This window comes from Lycorma delicatula, chromosome 2, assembly GCF_047948215.1.
Source record: "Lycorma delicatula isolate Av1 chromosome 2, ASM4794821v1, whole genome shotgun sequence".
In the NCBI taxonomy this organism is placed as follows: Eukaryota; Metazoa; Arthropoda; class Insecta; order Hemiptera; family Fulgoridae; genus Lycorma; species Lycorma delicatula.
Genome location: NC_134456.1, coordinates 214,383,447 through 214,410,035, shown reverse-complemented (window position 1 = coordinate 214,410,035; position 26,589 = coordinate 214,383,447). Strand labels below are relative to the sequence as shown.

General features: G+C 33.2%; 1 protein-coding gene across 11 annotated transcripts in view; it reads right to left on the bottom strand.

Moving 5' to 3' along the window:
• The window catches only part of Trpgamma (Transient receptor potential cation channel gamma), a 1,234,746-nt gene that overhangs the window by 979,836 nt on the left and 228,321 nt on the right, over positions 1-26,589 (bottom strand). For all 11 annotated transcript variants that reach the window (XM_075357154.1, XM_075357155.1, XM_075357156.1 and 8 more), the window contains exon 2: positions 9,697-9,808. The gene's annotated coding sequence lies outside the window, so the exon portion shown is untranslated. The remainder of the gene's footprint in view (positions 1-9,696; positions 9,809-26,589) is intronic.

The following is a 26,589-nucleotide window of genomic DNA, read 5'->3' as shown; positions in this document are numbered from 1 at the left end:
GAAACAATTGATAATCTGATGATGCCAGGTCCAGACTATATCGTGGTTGCATTAAAACCTCCCAGTCATGTTCTCTCAATTTCTAATTGGTCGTTAAAGATGTATGCGGTCTGGCGTTGTCAGCGTGGTGTACGACACTCTTTCTGTTGTCCGGTTCAAGCCGTTTCTTTTGAACTGCTAGATGTGATCGCGCTAATTGTGGACAGTAAGGTCTGAGTCTATCGTTCTGCCTGGTGCCAGCCACTCGTGACGCAGGATGCTCTTCCGGTCCCACCAAACGCACAGTACAACCTTCCTGGGCGTCCGTGTGGGATTTGTCACGGACTGTGGAGCTTCTCCTCGCTTCGATCATGATCTTTTTCACGCATTGTTTTCGTAGGTTATCTGCTTTTCATCATTCGTGATCAACCGCTTTAGAAACGAGTCGATTTCGTTACGTTTCAGTAGACTTATAATCTTTCTTTCTTTGTCCTGTTTAGCCTCCGGTAATTACCGTTCAGGTAATACTTCAGAGGATGAATGAGGATGATATGTATGAATGTAAATGAAGTGTAGTCTTGTGCAGTCTCAGTTCAACCATTACTGAGATGTGTGGTTAATTGAAACCCAACCACCAAAGAACACCGGTATCCACGATCTAGTATTCAAATCTGAGTAAAGGCAGTTTATTTTACAAGGGTCACTTAACAATTAAAGAGACAAACGGTATCAGTGGACCAACTACTTAATGAAATAAACTGAAACCGTCTGACGTTCAATTTGGTACTCCTCACATAGAAAATATCAGTCGTTCAAAAGAATTTCCTTATTAGTTCTTTTGTTTATTTAAAAATTTCGGCTCCGCTTGAAACGTGTACCGTGGAAGAACACGTGCTCCGATAAGTTATTTATTCTTTAAAGGTTTTAACTGCCGAAATTTATTCGCAGATGTTAAACGAGTACGGTAAAAAGCGTACTAACCGTGCAAAAGTTTATTAACTGATCAAACTTTTTATATCCGGCAAAACTAGTCTCACCAGTTTTATTCGTAGCGGAAAACCGATAGAAATTCCCACTGAAGTTTTGCTAAATCGCATTAATGATCTTATTTGCTAAGAAAGTCGCGTACAAATTTGAGAAATGGCTGAAATATGAAGTACGAGTACCGATTGCAGTGTCCATTCCGTTATCCATAATAAACTGGATACCACAAAACACGTACAAGGTGAGTTCCGAAAATATCTATTCAAGATCACGAAGACATCCAAATTCACATTTCTACGGAGAGTTATAATTTTTTAAATCGTATAATAATAACTTGCGATGAAACTTGGATTTTTAGCCTAAATTAAACTGTTTTTTTTTTTTTTGTCTTCAGTCATTTGACTGGATTGATGCAGCTTTCCAAGATTCCATATCTAGTGCTAGTCGTTTCATTTCGGTATACCCCGTACATCCTACATCCCTAACTATTTGTTTTACATATTCCAAACGTTGCCTGCCTGCACAATTTTTTCCTTCTACCTCTTTCTCCAATATTAAAGCGACTATTCGAGGATGCCTTAATATGTGGTCTATAAGTCTGTCTCTTCTTTTAACCATATTTTTCCAAATGCTTCTTTCTTCATCGATTTGTCACAACACCTCTTCATTTGTCACTTTATCCACCCATCTGATTTTTAACATTCTCCTATAGCACCGCTTTTCAAAAGCTTCTAATCTTTTCTTCTCAGATATTCCGATCGTCCAAGTTTCACTTCCATATAAAGCGACGCTCCAACCATATATACTTTCAAAAATGTCGGGAAATGATTTTTGAAAGTTTGTATAAATTAATTGTATGAAATGAAAACATAAGAATTCACCCGCCAGGAAAAAATTCAAAAACATCACGTCAGCTGATGTTTTAGGACTATAAAGGCGTAATTTATTAAAATTATTTAGATTAATAGTACAATGAATAGCGATTACTATTGTGACATTCAGTAATAAGGAAAAAATTTATGGTTCTTTCTGAAAATGTATAATTCTTCTACTTAAAAAGATCCGCTTTTATACAGCTCAAAAGACACGGGATGTGATTCAAAAGTCGGGAAAGGAAAATGATTCCGTATTCAAACACAGTATCGATTTCGCAGTATCAACATTTTTTCGTTTCGTCCTTTTAAAGCGTTTTTACGTAGTGCCGAGTTCAGCAATAATAAGGAAATTAAAAATTATTTGTAGCGTATGTGAAAATGTCATGCCTAACCAGGATTCGAACCCGGGACCTCCGAATAAAAAGCCGAGATGCTACTACTCGCGCCACGGAGGCCGGCAAACAAGAAGAGCTTAAACACCTAAGTGAACAATTCTTGCAGTTTACTACTGCAATAAAAAATCTCACGAAATGATGGGACAAGTGCCTAAATGTAGTTAGGGATTACGTTAAAAAGTAGCGTTAGTTTCATTGTCGTAAAATTATTAATAAATTTTTCTATTGTCATTTGTCTCTTTAAGTACTAAACGATACTCATAATACAATGACGGTATGTATGCGTATGAAAAATAAATTAATTGCACATTTAACGCGATATTAATTTTTATAACCCTTTAATTTAATCAAGATTATTTTACTTCGGATAATGGAGTTAACTCCGTTAAAAATCAAAAATGTATTACTGAAACCATGACTTTGATCTTTACAGAAAGTAATAATCATAACTTTATTAGCAAGGATGTAACGTGTTTTACGGATATTTCATTAATATCAAAGAGTTTCAATTCAGTAGCAGACATCACACATTAAAGCTCGTATAGTAAAGCGAGAAAACGTAATTAGGGTCAGGTCGGCAAACCAATTACGGAATGAGAACTTCCTCATCTTGATATTTCGAATATTAAGCTAAAATAGCCCATATAAGGAAATGTTAAAGTTATTGAGTATTAAATAAATATAACGATGCTAAAATAGTAATGAAACTAATAAATACGTACAAACTTTGTATATCGCAAAAATAATTTAAAAAATCCAAGAAATGATAATCTACAGAACTGATACGTTTACTTGAAAGGAATGTAACTACTGTCGATTTCTATAGAAAGTTAATAAAATATTGATTTTTGTATTTCAAATTTTCTGAACCGGCCTGGCTGAAATATTTTATATATTTATTTATTTCTTTATGTAATCTAATTAAAATTATTCAACTTATTAAGAAATTCATCGACTTTATTTTTCAAAAAGATTTTGATACGTTATACTAGGATTTAGTATCATTAATATGAATTGATTTCAGTTTTTAGCTTGAAAAAAGCTAAAAATAGGTTTTTTCATTTTGAAGCATTCGGGCAAAATTAATTTTTAAAAACCATTCCTAAGTAGTGATAATAATTTCAAAAAACAACTTTTTAAAACTGTTTAAAAAACACAAAGATACAGCCAAAGCACTGAAAAACAAGGTTGTCATTTTCAATTTTGTACGGGGGTTAAATGTATGGATAATTTTTTTTTTTCAAGAAATAGGAAAGAACTATATCAATCAAAGAATTCAGATATCAAAAAAGAAGAGTTTTATATTTTAAATGCAACGGGTAGCTTGCGACATTTATTTAATTTTAAATAAATAATACCGCAGACTGGTGGAGTTGATTGGGAAACAATGATTTTTAGTGCTTTGAAGGTCTATTGGTCTATTGATGAGAAAAATACAGATAAAAAACTCCCATTTACTCATTTTGTAGAGCAAGATGTACCTAAAAAAAGAAAAAAAAAATAGTTATTTCTCAGGAAGGGGAGTGATTATTAAATATAAATTTTCTGGTAATTTGATTTTGATAAAAGAAACAGTAAACTGTAGGAACAGTTTTTTCTTAAGTGCTCTTTAAAGATTTGAAATTATATTTCGGCCAAAACACCTTCCACCAATTTCCAATTTCCTCCTTTTTCCAATGTTTGCAAATATCTAATGCATTCTTTCATCCTGAGTGTAGCAACTACATTGAAGAAGTTTGAACTACATTCAAAGTAGTACCTACTTTGAAGAAAATCGTTTGCTGTGTACCAGAGTTATAAGTTAAAATACAGCCCAACATTCGTATATACGCGCAAACGTCGGTATAACAAAAATAGATTTTTGGAATTTGGGAGTCATGGAATTAAGACATTTTTCAAATTATTTTCTATTTATTTAAATGTATTTTTATTTTTTTTCCTTAAGGAACAAAACTTAAAATAAGGGGCTAATTATATATATATATTGTTAGCAAACAAACAAGACATATACGCCTATTTTAATATCGGCGGACAAAAACGGTAGCAGCTTAGATGTCAGCTGCATAATAGTATACGTACGCGCTGGTACAAGCGTCACTCCTGCCGCGCAGTTCTCCCACCATAGCGGCGCTGCGGCCCCACCACTCTCAGGCTCCAATAAAAGAGCTTGAACGAGAGTGAATTTTTAATTCATCGTCGACCACCACCTGGAAAAGAACAAGAAGAAGATGGAAGAGGACAGAAGAAGTTCCCTGGTCACCTCAACGTGGGACCTCCCGGCGGATGCCAACATCTCCGCCGGAGTAGCAGGCCTGACCGGCTCGCCGAGGGAGCCGCTGGACGCGGATTCTACCTTCCCCCTCCAGTTTGCCAGGCTTCAATCGCCCTGGCCGGCGGACTCAGCAGCCCAGCTTGGAATCGCTCGGGGAGAACCGCCTCGACCGCGACGGCGAAGGATAACCGACGTCGACCCGACACTGGGGGGCTCTGGCAGCCACCTGCCACTGAGGGAAAGCCCGATCTGATTTCAATGGACGAGTCGCAACTCTCTGACTTCACCGGAGACCCAACAGCTCTTACGGACCCAACAGCTCTTCTCAGAACTAAAGCAAAAACGAGAATTTTCAGGTCCATCAAAGGTTATAAATTATGAGCCGTCGATGCCATTCGACGACAACAGCCCTTCTCAGGGCTACCATAAGGTTATTAGTTACAACGAGCCGTCGAAGCCAATGGACGACAAAAAAAGCTCTTCTCAGGGCTACTACAAGGTTAAGTGCCACGTGCCGTCGAAGCCATTCGGCGACAATATGTATAAATTTTTTACCCCTCTATATACTTTACCGTTATCGCTATAGCAGTATATATCGCTATAGGCAGGAAAGTAAAAATTAAATATAAAACCTTTACTATGCTTAGTCACAAGAAATAAAATGTTAACATTTAAGTAGTTTAGATATACTCACGAGAAAGTTATGAGACGGAAATAATTTCCGGCAGTAGAGAAATCAAAATTTGGAGTTACTTGCTCGTGTATATTTTTCCCGATATTTATTGGAGATTTCTTTAATCTTAAGATTTGAAGTGAATATCTGAATAAAAATAAGCGAAGGATTTAATATCATTTTCTGAAATTACCAGGTCCGTTTTTTGTTTTTATTGTTTCAGGAATCAAATGGAACTGAAAACCATTTTTGGACCCGTTCATGTTATTCCTTTTGTACGACAATGGCGTCTTGTGATATTAGGTTATGGTTGATAATTTTTAACCGACCTAAAAGGGAAAAAAATGTTCCAAGAAGAAATGACTAGAAGGAGTTTTTTGGTAATACTGGAAATGTTCCCTACGATGGAAATCTTTCCCTTCAGGTTAAACGGTATACAGATTTATTTAATTTTTTTAGAAATAAATTTTCAGAATAATTTACATTAAATCAATTGTTGCATCTTTTTATAATATAATCAGAATTACTCGACTAGCTATATCACCCGGCTGAAAAGATTATTATTCGTATTTTCGAACAAATATATCTAATGATAGGTAATGTACTCATGTTGTACATAATCTTATTTTGTATACATTTACACATAAAGTTATCCTAGAACTCTCATAACCTATTCTACTGTTGAAAATAATGTAATAAGTTCACATACACATATATCCTGAAATCCTTCGTTTGCGAGTAAGACTAGTGAAAGATTTCGCTCAGATCTCAGCTACCTCGGTGAAATGAAGTGGTGCTGAAAAGACTTAATTAAAGGGAAAAGATAGTGATTTATCATGGTTTTGTCCTAAATAATCGAATAAAATAGATCCCGAGACTTTATTTGCAGTAGTTTTTGAGAAATTTGGGGTGAAAACCAATAAAGTTGGGTAAAAAGCAAACAAGCCTGTACAAGTAATATTTTTAATCGGGTTAATATTTATTATAGAATAAAATGTAATTATAGATAATTGTAATTAGTGACAAATATCCGTATAAGAAAATTATATAATTTAATAACATTAAAAATCAATTTTAATTTAACCTAATTACTCGTAAATATAAATTAAGTTTAGATCCGTCTTTTTCTATTTAAAGGATCTTTAAAAAACGACATTTTATTATTTTTTTTAAGATCATTTTACTTAGTTACAGACTGTCGTTTACTGTTGTGTTAGATTTTAACCTTGTTTATTATAAAACGTTTATCTACCGAGATGTTATTATTAATTATGAATTAAAGAAGTAAAATTATACTGAGTTCTTCGACTAAAATAAAGTTATCTGTAGGAATTTTGTTGTGTTAAAAATTTGAACAGCCGACTACCATCGTAGATTATTCTGTCTTTATAGATTTTAAAACGAAGTTTAGTATGCGTTCGTTGTATTTCGTTAAGGTACTTGAAGTAAAAATTTCCTAATCCCTCAAATATTCAGGATAGTTGGTAATCAATATTGAATAAATTAGTCATTACATGTGCTAGTTTTAAGGACTTCTACAACGTCAAAATTTTAAATTTTATACCGAAGTAACGAATTTTTTCCAAGGTGAAATAAATTTTTAATTAAAATTTCTAAAATTTGTGTATTTGATTATTTATTTTTTTTTATTTTTTTAATTGAAGTACTACTAATAGATATTATTTATTTCATATAATTAATACGCAAACGATTATTTGATTACAAAAAATTCGTATTACTACATTTTAGTATTTATTTATTTATTTTTTTTGTCTTTAGTCATTTGACTGGTTTGATGCAGCTCTCCAAGATTCCCTATCTAGTGCTAGTCATTTCATTTCAGTATACCCTCTACATCCTACATCCCTAACAATTTGTTTTACATATTCCAAACGTGGCCTGCCTACACAATTTTTTCCTTCTACCTGTCCTTCCAATATTAAAACGACTATTCCAGGATGCCTTAGTATGTGGCCTATAAGTCTGTCTCTTCTTTTAACTATATTTTTCCAAATGCTTCTTTCTTCATCTATTTGCCGCAATACCTCTTCATTTCTCACTTTATCCACCCATCTGATTTTTAACATTCTCCTATAGCACCATCTATCTTTTATGCTTCAAATTTTCTGATTCCTCGGTTAGATGATGACCTAGATGACGCCATTACTATCAGGAAGGCAGGACACCACCTTACTACTGCCTAGAAGTCCGAGATTTCCTTGATACTCGATTTCCAGGTCTGTGAATTGGTCCTGAACGTCCATTCGCATAGCCTCCTCGTTCCCAACATTTTACCCCACTAGATTTTTCTTGTGGGATTCCAGTAAAAATCGCGTTTATATATCAAATTTTCCTGCTGATTTTCTTTAGTTAAGACTGAATTAACGCATCCCAACCCCGTAGGGGAAGTCACCCGCCTTGTGAAGCTGCTAGTCGCCACACCACTCCCCTCGCGTTCGTAGCCCTGATGGGCTTTAACGGGAACTGGATTAACGCAGCTGCAAAGATCTGACTTGCTGATTACGGTCTGGAATGAAATCGACTAAAGGTGTGATGTATGTCGCATTAAAATAGAAGCCGTATTGAAGTAAAGAGAATATTGGGTGACAAATTGATGTTTTTTTTTCTATTAAATGATACCTCAACCGAATCTGTAAGTTATCTCACTAAGGTTTTATATGGTTTTAAATTTGTGGAATCTTTTTGAATCACCCGGTATGCAAAGTCATCTTTATTTCTTTTATTTTTATTATCATAATTATCGAACTAATTTATCTTTACGTGTATTACGATAATAATCCAAATTAATCTTTTGTAGACAATGACATTAGATTATGTAACTCACTTGATAACTGAAGAAATCGACATTGGCATAGACTATGATCGATGTAGATAATAATTTTCGATATAAACAATGACATTAAATTTATGAAACAACTTGTTTTACTACTAGTAAAACTGTTCTACTTGTTATCGTACTGATCTAGTATAACTGTTTTTCTTGTTATACTAGATCGTGGATACTGGTATTCTTTGGTGGTCGGGTTTCAATTAACCACACATCTCAGGAACGGTCGACCTGAAATTGTACAAGACTACACTTCATTTACATTCACACACATCATTTTCATTCAACCTCTGAAGTAATACCTTACGGTGGTCAGGAAACAGAAAAAGAAAGAAGAGAGATTATTTGTTTATGCATTTTAAATATTTATGATTTCTGCAGTAGCGAGATCGATGAGGTCTGAACTGTGGTAAACATTTTTGTGTTCACAAGAAAACTACAGTTAAAATTTCGTAATGATTGGTTCAGAAATGTGTACTTTTCAAGGTTATCGAAAAAAACGAAAAAAAACATTATTATGTAGAAGTAATATAAGATTAGGATAAACAAATTTTTAATTTTAATTTATATAAAAATGAACGAAAAAATTAAGAATTAAAAGTAATTAATTAATAAATAAGTAATACTTGCGAAATATAATAAAAATGAAAATTTCTACCTCAATAAAAAAATAAAATCAAGCCTAAGCCAAAAGAATAAGTACCCTTTCAGTAATTTTAATCGAATGTGTAAAGTTAACTAAAAGACATTCTAAGCTACTGGAACCTCCCACTATAACGTATTGTACTCCCTGATAAGGTAAAATTTATCTTAAGGAAGATAGAACAGCAGGAAACTTAAACCGATCGAAAATATATTCCTTCCAAACAAAAAATCTTATTTGATGAAGTAACTGTTTAATGTTATAGTAAAAAATCTTTCACAAAACGATTTTTAAAAAAACTAAAAATTCTAAATCTATCGTACGTTTTTTATTAAATTAAATTTTAATGAATATTTTTTTTTTTAAATCTTTTTTCGGGCGATGTGTTTACTATTTGTATTAGCATTTCAGTATTTTATTAAATATTGAACTCCCTGTTGTTATTCAACAACTAAGTTTCTCCCTTGTTTATAATATAGATTCCCTAACTATGTAATATCTCTTTATTCCAACACTTTTTTAAACTTTCATTTTAATAAAGTAGTTGTATGACCAGTTTTTCCAACAGTGTCTCAGTTTTATTTTTATAACGAGGCAAATATTTCTTTATTCTACAAATTATTTTTTATCTAATTTAAACTAATTTTTCTTTTGGTTAAAAAATTTATTAATTGAATAATTCATAATAAGAGTACAAGTCCCAAAAATTTATTTAATTGTCATGAATGACATTATAAGTCTCTTTTATTTTTGATTTATTATGAGTTTATAATTATAGTCGATATACATTTAAATTTATTTATTTTTTGTTTTTTACATTCAACAATTGATGAAAACTTCGTATCTGTGACATTTATTTAGATCACGTCAGACTATTAATATTGTTTTAATTAATGGGAATAATAATAATAATGAAAGCTAGCAAAATATCTTTTTAACATTATTATTTCACTTAAATATATTTTTTTATATAATAATTTTAATATTCTAGTATTGAAATTCCAACTTATTATTAATCATTTATTACCTTGACTTTTCGGCACTTCCTTGCGGCTGCAACAGATCGGGACTTCCTCCTAATTCGCTCCAGAGCACCTCCTCATGCCACAGCCATAGACTGGTCGCAAATCTTTCCGCTACTGTAAAAACAAATATTTTTAATTAAACTTTTAAAAAAGAACATGTTATCTCTTCTGTTTTGATTAATTAAATAACAAAATATTTAGTTTTTTTTTTTTTTTGTTTTAAAGTAATTAAACAATGTGCCAATTTTTTTGTATATATTGTAAAAAGGATAAAGAAAAATGATCATCCGACTTTAATAGTTAATATTTTATATTCTAGCTGTCATGATTTATATTCTGTATTTATTTTTAATAAACAACTAATTGCGGTATTTTTTTATAAATATAAAAGCGGTAGGAAATATTAATCAGGTCGTTTTCTTCGTAATACATATTCGTTATGAAATTGCTCTATTGTAAACGAATATGTCAATTTTTTGATTCAAAATAATGTAATGAAACATTTAAATACGATCTTCGGGGCGGAGTGGTTTCGACCCTCCCTTTCAACTGGGAGTTCTGAGTTAGAGTCCTCCGGTCAGGCGTGAATTTTTTCACACGCTACAACAACTTAATTCCGTTATCATCCATCAGCAGCTGTTACAAGTTGTTAGTCACATTAAAATGAAATACAGGGCGTTTCATAATGTTCTTAGGAGTTACAAAAATTCAGTACAAAAAAAGTATTTCACTTACCTAAATAAAAGTTGTACAAGGTGATGCAGGGACTCAAACAGTTCTTGTTAAAATCTATAAATGTTCAATATGTGCTCTTCTGGTAACACGGCACACATCAACACGAAAGTCTAGCTCTTGCCAAACTCGTTCTAACCTGTCATTTTCGATAGAATTGATTGCATTGATTATGCGATTCTTTAGCTCAGCGATATCGTGCAGCATTGATGGGATAAATACCTTATCTTGCACGTAACCCCAGAGAAAGAAATTATATGGCGTGAGGTCTGGTGTTCTTGGTGGCCTCAGCATAATGTGTTGGTCTTCTTCAGACGCACGTCCTATCCAGCGCCGAGGTAATGTTGTGTTAAGATACTGTCGAACCTCGTTATGAAAACGACCAGGACAACCATCTTGCTGGAAAATGATCTCGTGAGTAGCTGAGGCATAAGCCATAATTTTTACGTATCCATGTATATTATGCCGGTTACTGTCGTTTCCATAAAAAAGAACGGCCCATACACTGCCTCACGAGAGATCGCACAAAAAACGTTTTCTTTCGGAGAATTCCGAATGCGTTCCACATAAGCGTGTGGGTTTTCAGTTCTCCAAACTCGCACGTTATGACGGTTTACTTTGCCGCTAATATGGAAAGTAGCTTCATCGCTGAAAATTATCTTGTTTGGAAAACCTTCATCTAACAAAATATTTTCCTGTAGCTGTAAACAAAAATCGAGCCTACGTGTATTATCTCCATCAGAACGACGCTGGATTAATTGAAGACGGTACGGTTTTCATAATAAACGTTTACGGAGAACTCTCCACATTGTTGTTTTCGGAATTCCTAATTCCCCGCCTGCAGCCGCAGTCGATTTTGACGGACTGCGGATGAAACTTGCACGCACACGTTCGACATTGACTTCTGAGGTTGATGGACGACCGGTTGATTTTCGCTTGCAGAAGCAACCGGTTTCACTGAATTGTTTATACCATGCACGAATTGAATTGTTACTTGGTGGCTCCTTATGAAATTTCAACCGAAACGCACTTGCACAGAAATTACTGACTTTGACAAGTGAAATTCTAACACACAAAACGACTTCTCGCTTCACGTGGCAACCATTTTCTCTACTGTCGACGCCTTGCGGGCAAATGCCTAACTGCCTAAATATACTAACTGCCTAGTATATGTGGAAAAAAACTATTTGAAGTACTCTTTCGTACAATACTTGTTTTATTCTTATGAGTGAAATAGTTTTTTGTTAATGAATTTTCGAAACTCCGAAGAACATTATGAAACGCCCTTTATAATTATTTATTAGTGTATTATTATATATATCGTATACTATCGCTATATATTCTGATGAATGTACATTGAGGAAATTAATCAAAAATTAAAAACATTGAAAATTAATTAAATCGTTAAAAATATCAGATGTAGAGTATTGATGAAATATATGTAACTAAACTGTCAAGTTTAAGCGACTGAAACGGAGCAATTTTAGGTACAAGAGTAGATTTGGATGAGAAATGAATGTAAGATTTATACAACTACCGAGAAGTCAAGAAAGGAGCATAATTTGACAGATAAAGTTTGTTGATTGGGTTTTGGAATGAAACAATGAAATAACCATGTAGAACAGAGCTCTACAGATCGAGAATACAATGGGTGAAAATGTGATAAATGTTCTTAAAGTCGCTAGGTTAACAAAAAACGTTGCATTGTATTCTGTTCTAGATACTTTTCTCTTAAAAATGGTTTTGTATATTCTTATTTGTAAACAGATAGATTCTAATTTTGATATGTCAAATAAATAATATAAGAAGATCGTAAAACTTTCTATTAATAATACAAAATTGAAAATTCTGTAGAGCCATAAAGCATTAGTAATTTGGCTTCTTTCTTTTTCTTGTTTAACTTCCGGTAATTACCTTTCAGATAATACTTCAGAGGATGAATGAGGATGATATGTATGAGTGTAGTATTGTACAGTCTCAGTTTGACCATTCCTGAGATGTGTAGTTAATTGAAACCCAACCACCAAAGAACACCATTATCCACGATCTAGTATTCAAATCCGTGTAAAAATAACTGACTTTACTAGGACTTGAACGTTGGAACAGTTGACTTCCAAATCACCTGATTTGGGAAGATGCATACACCACTAAACCAAGCTGGTGAGTTTAGTAATGTGGTATCTAACTTTTCATTTGTTAACGATTGAAATTACTTTATATCTATCTGTTACAGATAACGTAATGTAATTTTTATTACTTCACTTCTAATTATTACCTTTTATTAAATTTAAAAATATTCAAAATAAATAAAGAGTATAAAACAATTGTTTTTTTAATCCATTTTAAAAATAAAACATATATTTAATTATTTTATGTTCAATCTCATTAAAATGAAATAAAATGCTCTTTTTTTAATTCTAAATATTAAAACTTTTATAACTCAAAAAAAACTTTATCGGAAAGGAGAGATGATCTCCCCTTTCTTAAAAGACTAGAGAATCTAAGAAATTCCTTTAAGGTTCGAGATTTGGTAAAAACATTTCCTCATATTCATCTACTCGTAGAATGGGGGACAATGATTTTACAATTTAACTGTTACAGGAATAAGCAAGTTAATGAAGGGACCGAGTTACTCCAAGTCCTTACAAGGATCTTGTGATTAGGAACTCCTTAGTTCCCCATCACAAGTATCAATGGCCTCCTCAGAGGGCAGATAACTAGTATGGTGTGTATAGAGAATCTGTTGCCTTAGGAAGAAGACTGTTCCCAAAAGCGGAGTAATGTCTTCAAAAGGTGGACGGTATTAGAATACAGAAGGCAAAGGAAAACCACTGTATAACTTATCCCAGTATAATTCCTTGCATTGTTCTAGTGAAATAAAATAGTTTCTCATTCAGATCTCTGGGAGAAGCAAAAAAAATAAGTTAATGGAGTGGTTAGGTCCAGTTAAATAAGTTAAAATAAGTTGAAAGATTGCATATAGGAACTTGGAATGTCAAGTCTTTGTTACAGAGTGGAAAATTAAAGAATCTCAAGACTGTGATGATGATAAATTAATGGAACATATTAAAGTTGATGAAGTAAGGTGAGAGGAACACAATGAAATCAAGAGTAGAGAAGTTACAACATTCTATGCTAGAGAAAAGAAACAAAAAAGCGGAGTAGTAATAATTATGAAGAATGAAGTCTTTCTGCGCCGGTTTTGCAGAAAGAATGGTGCATATAAAATGATTAATATCGTTAAGGATTTAAATGCTACTAAAGATTTAGTTACTATATAATTAAATTGCGATCATTTTATCATGCACATCATGATATTACACACTATAATTCCACTATGGACTTTAATTCAGAGATACTCACATTTGATTTGATTCTTGGAATATAGTTATGCACAACTGGTAATGTCTTAGAGCAAGTGTTGGAAATATCCACCACTTTCCTGAAGGCAGGTCCGACCCCTTTGCATTATATTTTTTGACACCTTTCATAGGACATCAGGGCTAATGAAACTAATCTCTGCTGTAATGGCTTGCTCCAAGTCTTGTAGAGTACATGTGTTTGCTTGATGCACATGTCCTTTTAAAAAACCACAAAGAAAGAAGTTTTGTGACGTTAAGTAAGGGGAATGAGGGGGGCACAGACCTTTTGAGATCATGATATCACTAAAAAATACAATATAAAACTATATTCCAAAAATTTCACATTGTTTTTGGATTATGGCACATTGCTCTGTCTTCTTTAAGGTAACAATAACATTCATCAGGCTGGAAAAAATTACAAATTGCATAATTATATCCTGGTATGCTGGATTGTCAAGTTTCATAAAACAAAATTGAACTCATTATTTGTCATCGAGAAATCACACACCAAACAAACCCCTTTTCTAACCTGCTATCCTCCTGTTAGTACAGTGGCAATTCATGTAAGATGTGTGGATTATTCTGTTGACCAATATTTTTTGTTCTTACTATTGATGTAATCATTATAGTGAGAATAAACCTCATTCAGTATGATGTTAAAAGTGAAGTAAACCAGTGCATTACCAGATGCAGATATCAATAGTGACCATGTACTACTTATAATAGAAATGAGAATACCTTTAAAAAGTAGAGAAAGCGAAGGTGTTTAATAAATGGGACTTAGAAAAGTTGAAGAAGTTGGATAAGGAAATAATGGGAGGAAAACTAGCTAAGGAAATTAAAGAAAGCAAAATTAAATGTGAGAAGAGTTGGTAGTTCACTTTGATGAGAATAAAATATGCCAAAGTAGGAAGATGTAGGCTAATGCAATGCCCTATGTCTTCCTATGCTGTTCTTATTATGGCATTTCTTATTCTCATCAAAGTAAACTCCTCTATTTGAGGTAATGCGGAAAATAGAGCCAAGAAACCGCTGGGTAAAAATAGAAATGTTAAAGAAAATAAAGAAAGAAGGAAAATAAGAATAATACAGTAGAAAAAAGCTGGATATTGCAAATTAAACAAGTTAAAGAGTAAAATATAAAAATCTAGAGAAAGCAGGATGAAGTAAGAAAGCAATGACATTGAAGATCTAGAAAAACCTGTATGATATGAACCTGTATGATAGAACCTGTATGATATGATACCTGTATGATATGAACAGTAAGAATGTGAATACACGGGATAGATTGAAAAAGAAAGGTAAAATGAGTAAAACTGAAGATAAGGATGTAAAATTCTTCACTAGGAGAAAGAAGTAAGAGAATGATAGAAGGAATATGTGAAGAACCTGCATATAGCAAGAGGAAATCCTGAGAAACTCAACGTAGAAAAATTAGGAGGTAGCTGAAAAGGAAATAGGAAATACTTTATATTTTATTGATAATAAAATATGAAATTTAGAAAGCAGTTAAAGAAATTAGGAAAACAGACTGGAGTAGAAAACAGACTTCCAAAAAAACGTTATAAATACTGAAAAGAGGAATGAGTGGTAAAAATAATTTAATTGTGTAATATAATATACCATATTGTAGAATGGCTGAAGACTGTAAAAAAAGTAATGGTATGAATTTCAAAGAAAATTGGTTCCAGAAAATGCCGGAACACAGAACAATAAGTTTAATAGCCCATACCACTAAAATATTGTCAAGAATTCTAAACCAGGGGTTGGTATGGAAGAAAATGCAGGAGAAGTCCAGTTTGGTTTCAGGAGAGGGAAAATAACTGATGCTAATGGGCTAATAAGGATGGTTAGAGAGAGATATTTAAGTAGAGGAAAAGAAATCATCCTGTTTCATAAGGCATTTGATAGAGGAATTTGAAAGAAAATTATGGAGATTCTTAAAGGAAAAAGTAGAATGAGAAAACAGAAGGTTAATTAAAGATTTATACATGAGAAAAATAGCAACTATGAAAGTTAATAAAATATGACTAACTGGGTGTGTCTAGGTCGAGGTGCTAGGTGAGGATGCTGCCTATCATCTACATTGACATTGAAGATATGATAAGGAACATAATAGCAGAAAGAAAAGAAGTAATAAGTATAGGAAAACAAAAAATAAGAAGGTTAAGATTTGTTGATAATATGGTAATTCTAGCTGATCGCCCACAAGTGCTTCATAGATTGTTAACAACACTGGAATAAGGAATAAAAGAGTATGGAATGAAAATAAATATAGGAAAAACTGAAGTAATAAACAACAAAGAGGATTTAATGATAAGAACAAGTTACTGAAGAGCAGAATAAAAAATTACAATTATTTGGGTGATATGGTAACAGAAGACTGGAAGAGCGCAATGGTAATAAAAGGAAGGATAGTGATGGCAAAGGAAGACTTCAGAACGAAAAAGAAATTACTCTAAGTAGTAAAGACTCTTAAGTCTGGACTTAAAAGTTAAATAACAGGTTAGCTAGATGCTACATACGGAGTGACCTGTTATATCGAAGTGAAGCATGGACGATGAGAAATAGGAAGAGGGACTGGACTGAGGTTTTACTGAGACGTAATATGGAGAAGAATGGAGAAAGTAAGATGAATGAGAAAGTAATGAACAGGATTAGAGAAGAAATAGCACTTATACAGAAAATACACAAAAGAAAAGGATGGTTAGAATATGTGGTTAGAGGAAATTAAATCTTGAAATCTGTTTTGGAAAGGTGAGAAAAAAGAAGGATGTAGTTAATAGATGAGGAGAACATTGGAAACTACAACGGGATGAAGGAGAAGGGACAGAAATAGATGGAGGCATAGATGGCGTAAGGGACCTGCTACCAGGCAGGCACCAGATGATATTAAGATCTCTTTTTTTTGCGTTATGATTTTTGTTTGCTTACTCTAATGCATTGATTCCCAAAGTGGTCCAGATGGACCCCCAGGGGTCCACGGGAGACTCGACGGGGGTCTACGTTGGCGTGACAAAAAAATGGGGGTTCACAATTCGTATGCGGGGGTCCACGAAAATTCATCTGGTTTCGATAGTGAAGAACTAAAATGTTGGCTTGACTTTGCGTATCAATCTAGGCAGATAATGTTTTGAGAAGCCCAGCGACTGTTACTTGTAAAAATTTGCATATTCCATATTCAGTTACAACGAATGTGCGAGACTTGCAAAGCGCCGCCGTCCGCAACGCATGTTAGATAGAGTTTCCCTCGTCATATCTTGTCGAAAAAAGTTTTAGTGTCGTTACAAACCTTTTATCAAAAAAAAGGAGCAGATTCAATATCACAGAACGGGGAGATTTGCGCTTATTCCTAACAAAACTGAAGCCAAATATTGATAATTTGCTGTCAATCCATCAAGTACATCCCTCTCATTAAAATTGTAACTATTTTGTGATTGTCATTGTAGAAGTTACATTACGTTATTAATGTTTAATTTTAATTGTATTACGAAAATTTTATTATATTACATTGCAATATGATAACAATAATAATTAAGAGTGTAATGATTACATATTTGAATAAATGCAACACAAAAAAATTACTACTATTTTTCTTTTGCTTTTTACCACTCTGAATGGGAAGTTTTCTAAATAAAATAAGTGAGAATCGATTGCTTTCTTGTGCTGTGAGTAGATGTCAAAAATGTAAAGTTGAATGGAAGCATTTTTTTTGATCGGGTAACTTTACTTTTTTTACATCCACTCACAGCACGGTCGATCAAAAATTAACCAATCAATTCTCACTTTTTTTCGGAAGCTGATAATTCGTGGAACTCAACCGTAACGCAAATTTTCATAGTTAGATCTAATCTTCACATTTTCCGTCGACTGGAAATATGGTAGTAATGTAGTTGCAGAGGGTCTACCGGAACCAGCAAAATTTTGAAAGTGGTCTATGAGAAAAATAAGTTTGGGAACCTCGGCTCTAATGTAATGCTTGTTTTTTTTTGTATTCTAAACACATGTTTTAGAATTTTTAATATCGTATTTGCTTTTTCGTTCTTAAATTAGATTAATTAAGCTTTTTAATATTATTTTCTTTTAGTGTATTTAATAACAACAAGAATATTATTGTACTGAATGTACAATATTCTGAATATACAAAAGAACTGTCCAGTTGGTAAAGTGAACTGATTTTACTGCTGTACTATCAAAAAAATTTGTCATTCTTTTACTTCCTTTTTTTTTTTAAATCTGTTTAATGTTAATAAATATTTAATAACGTCGTTTTTCTCTTTCTCACTCTCTCTCTCTCTCTCTCTCTCTCTTTTATTTTATTTATTACTGCGTGATATAGAGGTCAATAAAAGTAGCACAAAGGTTTCAGAAACTCGCTGATGTAAAAAAAGGAAGCATTTGTCAGTAAAGTGGTGTACAGAAGAAATAAATGGTCGCAATTTAAGCTCAATGATTTCATTTGTTGTTTTTATAAACAGCTCTGCAGTATATACTTTGATAAATACGATGTACTTTTTTTTATGTGCAATGACTCGTAATAAAATTAGTAACACATCCTAAAACACAAAGGAACAATACGTGCTGCGTACAGTACGTGCACGCATGTAATGCAGCACATTGTAATACATAGTGTATTACAAACAATTATGGTTTATTATAATATTTTAGGCAGGCCACGTTTGGAGTATGTAAAACAAATTGTTGGGGATGTAGGATGTAGAGGGTATACTGAAATGAAACGACTAGCACTAGATAGGGAATCTTGGAGAGCTGCATCAAACCAGTCATATGACTGAAGACAAAAAAAAAATAATAATATTTTATAATTAAAATCGTTTTTGTGTGTTATCTCATTTTATTTTATTTTTTTTTAATATCACTCGAACATTCTACTTCTTTTAAATTAGTATTAGTGTTAATATTAATAGTGGAATAAGACTGGTAACTCTAGGACTAAAGATTAACTGTTTAGCTTTCGGTGATGATAGGGCATTATTGACTAAAAAATGGAATTTTTTTAATCAATGTTTTATTTACAATCGGTTTTTACAAATACAAAAAAAAGATATATAAGTAAATGGAATAACAATTAAATTGATGTTAAAAGAGACAGTTTCCAGTGAAAGTACTCAAGAACACAATTCAACATGCAAAAGGAATTTTTGTAAATACAGAAATACAATATGGAATAAGAAATACAATATGAGACATAAAAAGAAAGAAAAAGATATTAAGTAAATTTGAAAGTAAGACAAGCAGAAAAATGATAACAGGTCATACATTATCCCTTAGATCTAAAACATGCTGCCGTTTTAACCGGCGAAATCGTTAAAACTGGAATGCAGTTGAACAGCAAATTAAAGAATTAGAAAAACAAGCTGCTAAAATGGGATTAAAAATCGCGTCTGAGAAAACGAAAATTTTGACTAACTATAAGACTGCCCGAATTTCCTTAGGATAATTAATAAAAAAATTGAGAAAGTAGATAATTTTAATATATCTGAGAACGGCTCAGTTGGAATTCTTTAGATAAAGCAATGTTGCCCACCGGGTTGGTCTAGTGGTGAATGCGTCTTCTCAAATCGCTGATATGGAAGTCGGGAGTTCCATCGTTGAAGTCCTAGTAAAGTCAGTTATTTTTATACGGATTTGAGTAATAGATCGTGGATACCGTTGTTCTTTGGTGGTTGGGTTTCAATTAACCACACGTCTCGGGAACGGTTGACCTCTGTGCAAGACTACACTTCATTTACATTCATACATATTATCCTCATTCATCCTCTAGAGTAATACCTTACGGTGGTTCCGGAGGATAAACAAAAAAATAAAAGATATGTTACTCCAAGGATAAGAAAAAAGAATTAATTGCCTGAATTGCTGAAGGAAAACCGTGTATGAGAAAACACAAAATTAATTATAAAATAAAAAGTGCGATCAATTTCCGTATTATTTATTTAAAATGTAAACACATGAAATAATATTCAGGTAAATACGTAAAGATATTAAATATTGAATTACTGAAAATGTTTTGAGCACATATTTAAGAACGTTAAAATCGTAGAAAGTTTGGTTTTTTTTAAATCTTTTAATTATATATATTTTTTTTAAATTCATCAACAGAATAATTTAGTTTCTGTTAAAGAAAATCTTTTAATTGTATTTAAAATTAATTCTGAAAAGAATTTTGTTATATGGTTTCGTAATTTATTAAAAATAATTAGATTCTTTCTTGTAAGCCAAGCTTATTGAGTTATATGAAAACATTTCTGATATTTAATTTGATATATACCGGGTGATATTTAAATATGAAACAGATTTATATTACATATCTGAGAGGTATTTGGTGGCAGAAAGAAATGGGTTTCCAGATATTAAATAAAATCTGTATTATGGTAGATTTTTAATTTTTGTTCGCAATCAAACTTAATTTTTTTAATTAGGAAGGTGGACATATAACACATGATTTTGATTTAAAATTTTGCAAGAAAAACAACGGTAAACCCCGCTTTTCTGTTAGTGCCTTCCTTATCGAGTTATAACCATTCAAAGTTGCAATGACGGAAAACGTAAAACGCGCTGCATGAACAATTTTTTTACATTTTACATTCATAACGCTTACAATAAAAAATTTTAAACAGTGCTATAATATCGATGATAATAATATTTAAAACATAACAATAGATTAAACGGCTAAATCAATTGATATATTTTACTTTAAATATTACAATATTTATTTAAAAATTGTAAATACGTGTTTTTGATCGTAAATTACTAATGAAATAAATTTTTAAAGCATATCATTCTATAATAAATATTCGAAATGCTTTTCCTCTACAGCTTGGCAGCGCGCTAACCTCAAATAATATCAGTTTATAACTTTAATTAGGGCAGGTGGTACGCGAGTAGATTCGTTAATTATTCTTCTTTTCAATTCGTCAATGTCTGCAGGTTTTGTTTTGTAAACATTAGTTTACAAAAAAAAAATCCAGAGAACACAGGTCTGGGAACCTGACAGGCCTTTCTATGGCTCATCTACAACCTATCTAGCGATTTGGAAAATGTTCATTTAAAATTTGTCGTACCCTTAGGTAATAATGAGGGGGTGCCCATCTTGCTGAAACGGTACGTTATTATTTAATTATTGTCCAACATTTTCCCGGACATTTGGTATAATGCTAACGGCTACCAAGTTGTAGTAAGTATCTCAGTAAAATTGTCACCTAATTTAAAAGACCCTACCAACGATTCCGCACAAACGTTTCCTTTCTGAAGATGCTGTGTATGAGCTTCCAATATCCATTTAGGATTATTATTGCTCCAAATCGGCAGTTTTGCTTATTAGTAATTTACGATCGAAAACATTTATTTAGAAATTAAAAATAAATATTGTTAATTGAATAATTAATTAATATAATTATTAATATAAAATATTTATCAAATATTTATGTTACATTTATAAAAATATTTATATTTATAAATATATTTTTATTATTTATTACATTTTATATATTTTTTAAATATTTTTATCTATATAAATAAAAATGATAAGTTCTTTTGTGTACGCTTCAAAAACTCAAAATGTTCTGCACCGATTGAGCTCAAATTTTAGCACGATATATAACCCGCATCAAAGATTGTTTTCATCTATTTTTAATAAATCTATCTATCTATTTTTAATTTGTACAGTTTTTTAATAAATAAGAGGCTAATGAATAAGATGGAAATGTAAACAAAGGAAAACCATTCAGATCAATGCAAGATGGCCGCTGTCAAACACAACGACCAATCACAAAGAGCCCGTATGGCCGTTGCCAATGTAAACAAAATCACAACTGATTAAGTAACAAATTTCTTTGAATTATATTTAACAGCTAAAACATCTGTATTTATTAAAAAAAAAAAAAAAAATACCAAAACAAAAAGAAAAACCACCAAGAAGGATGACTTACAGTAAATAAATTAAAACACCCAACTTTCTTGTAGCCCAGATAGACTTAAGACTATGCAAACAAATAAAGTCGAAATAACCAAATACACAGAAAATAATATCCTTACATAATGACCAAAAAATCCTTTGTTAGGTTAAATATTCACTTTTGTCTGAATTTACAGAAGGCATTTGCAACGAAGCATTGATAAATATTGAAGACAAGTGCTTGGCTAATACAAATAAAGTTCTTAGTCAATTGGGAGTGCCAGCACCCACCCGAGCAGCGATTGCTTCATTCGATGTGGATTTATGCCGTGAACAGAGTTACAACATTGTTGATCTTCAGTCATATGTCCAATCAAACATTCCCAAATTAACGCGTGAACAGAAAGGCATTTATGATCGCATAATGCAAATGATAAATGACGGAGTTGGGGGGACCTTCTTGGATGCGCAAGGAGGAACTGGGAAAACATTCCTCATTAAATTGATTCTAGCAACGGTTTGATCAAAAAATGACATAGCTCTTGCTTCGTCTGGAATAGCTGCGACATTGTTACCAGGTGGAAGGACTGCGCCTTCAGCTCTGAAGTTGCCATTAAACATGCAAATCATTGAGACTCCCACGTGCAACATTTCCAAAGCATCCTGTATGGGAAAAGTATTACAAAAATGTAAACTTATTGTTTGGGATGGATGCACGATGGCACATAAAAAATCGCTTAAATCTCTTGATCGATCGTTACGAGATTTGCGTGGAAACGTTCAACCATTCGGGAATGCTTTGATATTGCTCCCAGGAGATTTTAGGCAAACATTGCCTGTAATTTCTCGATCGACACCAGCAGATGAAATAAATGCTTGCCTGAAATATTCAACACTGTGGCGACACGTACGTACATTGCAGTTGACTACGAATATACGTGTCCAGTTGCAGAATGATCCATCAGCTGAGGTATTCTCACGACAGTTACTGGACATTGGAAACGGACAGTTGCCAGTCGATGAGACGTCTAGACGAATATCATTTCCTGATAATTTTTTGTAATTTAGTAACTTCGAAAGAAGAACTGATCGAAAAAGTGTTTCCTGATAATCAAATTAATCATAGAAATCACGAGCTCAGTAAACGAGCTGTCCTTGCCGCAAAGAATAAAGATGTCTATCGACTTAATAATGTTATTTGTTGATCTAGGTAGTTCGTTTTAAACGTCAACACTATTTTTTCCTTTCATAGCATCGCTACTTTTCATTCTCTTCCATTCAGAACAAAAGAAATTTAGTAATTCATTAATTATTAAAAAAAAAATTTTTCCAAATTTTTATTAAAAAAGATTTTTTTTAAATTTTTATATTTCAAACGATTAAGTATTCATATGCGTGTATATGTAATTTTTACAAACGTGTAGGCTATTAAAGAGATTTTTTAACCTCCGGGGCCACCTTTAGGTATTGCTTCAGACGATGAAAAGAATGACAGTTTTTCGCTTGTAAAAATGCCATGTTTGACTGTGATTCGAATCCAGGACCTCTGAATGAAAGGCCGAGACACTAAAACTCGCGCCACGAAGGCCGGCTAGTAAAGTTATTTGGGAACATGTTTATCGCATAATTTTATTAACAATTACCAAAATATTATTAAATCACCTGTGCCAGTCTTTTTATGTTTAATAAATTCACATTTATGTATTGCTTGTATTTTTCTATCTGAATACTGAATATTGTAAATTAAATAATGTTTAAACGAAAAATAAATCTGTTAAAAGATTATTTTTCCAGAGTCATGAAAACATTAGTCGTATATCTTTGGTAACACCATCGAAAAACTTAAACCTTTTGTCAAGACACTTTCACTTCCAATGAGTGCTTTTATTTTCTATACGTTTTTATACAGCAAACCAGAAAATCAACACCCCTTCTTTTAGTAATAAAGAATTCCGATACTAAGTCTAGTGTAACAAATGAATTCAGAGACACCTTCTTAATGCGGTTAAATTGTCTGAGATGTTACAGAATTCCTTGAGTTCACTCTGATTTAAAACACCCGATTCCAATACTTTAAGTAAAGAGTATAAATACGTACCTTCATTTTAATTATATTTGCATTAAAAAAATATATTATAACTAGAATATCAATGGAGAATTACGAGGTGTTCGTATTCACATACGAGGTGTTTCCACACTGATGGGACTTGATATTGATGCTTTTTTCGTTGTTTACATAAAGAACCTCTTCGTCTTGAAAGTATAATTTTTCCTTAATGTAGATATATAGGTTATTTATTTAACTTGTAGGATTTATTTTGAACATTTGACATTGAACTGGCATAAAGTTAAATTCCACCCGTATAGAATTCAAATATTCTTCATTTTAAATATTGCTAATGGAAAATTACAAACATTAAACCTAATTTAAATATGATTAAAAATTATTAGTATAATCAGATTATAATTTTTTATTATATTACATGAATATAATAAATAATTATCTAAATTATAACTTAAATAAATTGTAATTTTGTGTTACATATACAAAATAACCTACCTAAACAAAAAGTATTTTTGTTCTTTAAATTTATTCGAACATTGGTCTTTTATATTTCCGCGAGATAAAACAGAAATATTTCATTTTATACGAAAAAACTATACTAAACTCTACTGTTCCCACCAGCTTTTTATTATTATTATTACTATTATTATTGTTATTATTATTATTATTATAAATCCAATATTTCCAAGAGTTTTTCTCACGTATGAACATTTTATAATACACTGAATGTTTTAAAATGCTATTAGAATAGATTTTTCAGTTAAATATCTATCTATTTTATACTTCTTATTTTTTTAATAATATCACCACACAATCTTGAAGGTTGTGCATGAGATATGGCAATGAAATTTGTTTTGTAGCGTATGAAAAATATCACGTCTGACCAGGATTCGAACCCGGAACCTTCGGATGAATGGCCGAGATGCTACACTCCGCCTTCTATTTTTAGACCTGCATTTTGTTGCTAGATCGGCATTTACTTATTTATTACATTTTATATTTATTTACTGTATTTTTTATTCGTTCTTCATTTACTTTATTTTTAGAATATGTTTTTTAATTTCCTAGCAATAATAATTAATATTTAAATTCATAAAATTGTAGTTACACTTTAAAACTTAAGGTTGTGTATATTATATACTACCAGATAATTTGATTATTAATAGTTAAAGACATACAGAGTGTTCCAGAAGCCGGAACGGTACCGGTAAACATGTAGTCTGGGTCAGGTTCAAATCGACCACTCCTGAGACGTATGGATAATTGAAACCGAGATACTGACAACAATGTCTGTTGGGAGGTAGCCCTCAAGGGTTTTGCGGAGTTAGTGCTCCTCTCTGAGCCGTTTGTCTCAATCACACCGAGTTCGATGTAGTTATTAGATAGCGCGTCGACAGCAGCAATCAGCTTTTGGAGACCTGGGGAGTACCATTAGTACCCAGTGGCTCTGTGAATGGCTTTTTTTGGGCAAACCTCGGAGTGTTGACAGTTTTTTCATGCTACTGCTAAGACCACGGATGAGCCCGGGTCCTGATGGCATTCCTTCGGAAATTGTTCGTATATCGGTAAAGAAGACCCTGGTGGGACTCATGAAATGATGAACGGTATATTATCGGGTGATTACATTCCGAGGGCATGGAAAGAGGGTCGTCTGGTGTTATTATAGAAGCCAGGGCAGTGGACCTCCCCCACTTATCGTCCGATCTACCTGACGAATTCATTATGCAAACTGTTATAAAAGATGCTTGATGTTAGGCTGAAGCGAGAAATTGACCATAACGGTGGATTATCAGGAACCAGTATGGTTTTCGTAAGGGGGAGGTCTGCCCCCCATGCGGTGAAATGTGTATGTCGGCTGGTAGAGGCGGCGGCTGCCGGCACCTGGCGCACGAGAAACATACCCGTGGTTGTGATGCTTGATGTAAAGGATGCTTTCAATTCATTACACTGGGGTGTCGTGCTCGAGGCCCTACGGGACAAGCAGGTTGACGGCGGTATACGGCAATGATACAAATGTACTTGGAAGAGAGACGTCTGCTTTACAATTCAAGGGACTCACAGCTCTCTTTTCCGATCACTTGTGGGGTACCTCAGGGGTCAGTACTTAGTCCTACGATATGGAACCTGGTGTTTGATGGGGTGCTCCGGCTGTGGTATCCTCGAGGTGTTGTAACGGTGGCCTTTGCTAATAATCTGGCATTGTTAGTATGGGCGAGGGTTTTAGGTGATGTAGCGACGGCGGCCAATGAAGCGATCAATCTAGTGCAGCACTGATTGATGGATAACGGGGCTAATCTTGTCTCCTGAGAAAACAGCATTCATCTGTGTGGCTAGCAGGCGTCCTCTTTCTCCAATCCGCATCACGGTTGGCGGAGCCTTAGTATGCCAGGCGGTGTCGGTGAAGTATTTTGGGATATAGCTGGATCAACAGCGTGCGAGAGAAATATGATCGTGGAGGAACGATGGTGCGAGCACTGAGTAGGCTCCTAGGCAACGTGGCCGGCCCACGGTCATCCAAAATGAAGTTGTACGGCCAAGTGATCAATTCTGTTCTGCTATATAGGGTCATTGTTTGGTAGTAAGCTCTAGGATGCGATCGAAATCGGCGGGTACTGGTGGGTGTGCAGAGGCGTATTACCCTCCGCATCGTTTCAGCATACTTTTTAGTTTCGACCGAGGCAGTGTTAGTCATTGCGGGCATTCCTCCATTTAAACAACTAGTCGTGATGAGGATTGGGAATATTGGAGGAGCTGACAGAAGTAATGTGCACAGGTGGTTGTTCCGAGTATGGCAGGTCCGCTGAGACCTGCCCTCTACTGA